The sequence below is a fragment of the Galeopterus variegatus genome, unplaced genomic scaffold (assembly GCF_000696425.1).
Source record: "Galeopterus variegatus unplaced genomic scaffold, G_variegatus-3.0.2 Scaffold402, whole genome shotgun sequence".
Taxonomy (NCBI): Eukaryota; Metazoa; Chordata; class Mammalia; order Dermoptera; family Cynocephalidae; genus Galeopterus; species Galeopterus variegatus.
In genome coordinates, this window is record NW_007726513.1 from 366,953 (window position 1) to 369,979 (window position 3,027).

General features: G+C 35.7%; 1 pseudogene; it reads right to left on the minus strand.

Moving 5' to 3' along the window:
* Positions 1–439: 439 nt before the first annotated feature.
* Positions 440–1,122, minus strand: LOC103586980 (annotated as a pseudogene).
* Between the last annotated feature and the right edge of the window lie 1,905 nt (positions 1,123–3,027).

Below are 3,027 nucleotides of genomic sequence, written 5' to 3' on the forward strand. Positions count from 1 at the left end.
AGAACTTGAAACAGATCAATAGAAATTATTCCACCTGAGAAGCACAGCAAAAAAAAAAAAAAAAGATTAAAAACAAAAACAGAACTCCAGTGACCTGTAGGACAGTCTCAAGTGGTCAAAAACATAAAAGATTTATTTTCATCCTTTATTAGATCATTAAACATGCAGAGGTGAATTTTCTATTTACATTATTTCTATCATTCAGTATAAGTTATTATTGTTGTTGGCATGACCATTAGGATTTTTTACCCTTGAATAAAGTTATTTCTTAACATTGGATTTGTCATAGCATGAGAGAGGTCCAATCACTACACCAATGGTGTGGCAAACACCTCACCAGCATAATAAATCCATTATTTTGTGTCTGCTTTGTTTAAGCTTCAAGAACAACTTAACTTCTAGACAATGTATCTCAATGGAACTTCTTCTACCTGCTTCACTAGCTAATCAAACATGGGTCATTATTGCTTGACTTAACTTCTTCCAGCAGAAAACTCATCAAAACCTTTGTTAAATAGACTCTATGTTCCTTTCTTCCCCCCAAGAGAATGGGGAGAATGTAGCTAAAAGAAGTCATATCTCCTTGCTTTTCAACTATTTTAGTTGAATCTTGTATTTTAAAAATTCATAAAACCCTTCTTTCACCAGTTTGCATGCATCTGCTTTTTGTCTTGAAAATCTATCTGAGGATTTTTTTTTTCCAATACAGTGGATACAGCCATTAGTAACTCCACAATGATCTGTTTTTACTCTGGCTAGTTGCTATTTCCCAACCTGTCTTCAACAAGGAGAAAGAAATTCATTTCATATATGATTATATCTATCAGGTTGCTTGCTATAATATTTGATTCCCAGGTAACATGATACCATTGGGTGTTTGATCCAATATCTGCCATGCTTGGTCATAAAACCAAAGTCAGGGGAAGTTCCATTAAAAGACTCATCAATATGATGCCTGTTCAGTCAACATCTTCTGTTATATTGAGGCTAGAGAATATCCAACAGTCATTAAACAAACTTCACTAGGCATTGGGATGGGTTTTGCTTAAACTTCTGGACCTTTTCATCCTGATGCATGCAACAGTAGAGATTACCACTCAGACGTTTTATATGTGAGCTCATGGGTCCTTCCTGTGCCTTTATGCAATGGTTAAAGCCCAAGTTCCAGAAGCACAGTACAAGCAATACTCAATCTTGGTATTCTGGTCATCACCACATGTTTTAATGGGAAAGAGACCTATGGGTGGATTTTGAAACAGCAGCAATGTTGAGTTGACAATTCTGTAATAATCACTGTATTTATCACACAGGATTTAATTATCAGATCTTGGATGATTAATGATTTTAAAAGGTTCATAAACTGAGATAGACCTTAAGAAATTAGATGAAGAGGACATGACTGCATCATGTCCTCATTGCCAGGTGAGCTGGCAATTTTGAATTATTGATTCTAATCATAAGCATCACAAGCTAAACTTAATGGTTTGCCTGGCCACTCTCTACTCCAGAACCTTCCAGCTCACTTTGGCCACGAGTCCCACAATCGCCCTCTGATGCCTTGACATTTGTTTCTTATTTATACTTTCCTGTTGTTCATTTATTACAAGCATATTTTCCTTTATGTCCCTGAGCATAGCTATAATAGCTGCTTTAAAAATCCTTGTCTTCTGTATTAGTCCATTTCTGTTGCTTGTAACATAAATACCTGACACTGGATGATTTATAAAAAGAACAAAATTTATTGCTTACAGTTTTGGAGTCTGGGAAGCCCAAAGTCCAGGGAACATATCCAGTGAAGGCCTTCATGGTGGCAAAAGTGACCCAGGGTCTCGCATGGCAGAAATGTCAGAGCAGAGAGAGAGAGAGATACTCTCATGTGCTCTCCTTTTAAAGCCCTCAGAACCACTCCCATGATGACTATCATTAATCCATACACTAGGGCATGCTCCTCACAATCTAATCACCTCTTCAAGGCAAGAGAGAGAGATACTCTCATGTGCTCTCCTTTTAAAGCCCTCAGAACCACTCCCATGATGACCATCATTAATCCATACACTAGGGCATGCTCCTCACAATCTAATCACCTCTTCAAGGCCCTACCTCTCAATTACCATAATAGGATTTCCCACTCTCAAAATTTACAGTGGGGATTAAGCTTCAATAACCTTGGGAGGCCATTCAATCCACTCTATCTGCTAATTCCAACAACTGGATCATCTTGGGGTTGGTATCAATGGATTATCTTTAGTGTGTGGTTCTAATTTTCCCTTTTATTCATATTTTTAGTAATGTTGGGTTGCATCTTGGCCATTGTGAATGATTCATTGCAGAGGCTCTGTGCATTTGCCAATGTGTGTCCTCTCTTCAAGAAAAAAGCCATAGAAGCCAGAAACTCCTCCAATGCTGTTCTCTTTATTCAAATGTTGACTCCTTGTAGTTTCTGCCTACTTTTGATGATTCTCTGGGGCTTTTAGGGCGTTTTATTTATATTTTGTTTAGAATTTATAGTTATCTGGGAAAGATCTGATTAAATAGGAGGTACTTTACAAGAAGCAGAGCCCCATCATTTTACTTTTGATCTTTTTTGTGTCTTTATATTTATTTTTTCTTGAAGACAGCATGTAGTTGGGTCTTACTTTTTTATCCAGACTGATGATTTTTGCCTTTTAATTGGGGTGTTTAGACAATACATATTTAAAGTAATTTTTAATATGGCTGGTTTAATTCTATCACACTTCTACTTGTCTAATATTTGTTCTCCTTCTTTTTAAAAAATATTTTCCAGCCTTCTTTTGGTAGTTGAATATTTTTTAGTATTCCATTTTAACACTGTCATTGGTTTATTTGCTATGACACTTTTTAAAAATGGTTTCTCTAGAGTTTACAATATGCATCTTTAACTTACCATAGTTTACTTTCAAATAATATTATGACCTTATATATAATATAAAAACTTCACAAATGTATAATTCAACTTTCTCTTCACATTATTTCTGTTGTTCTCATACATTTTACCTCCATATATGT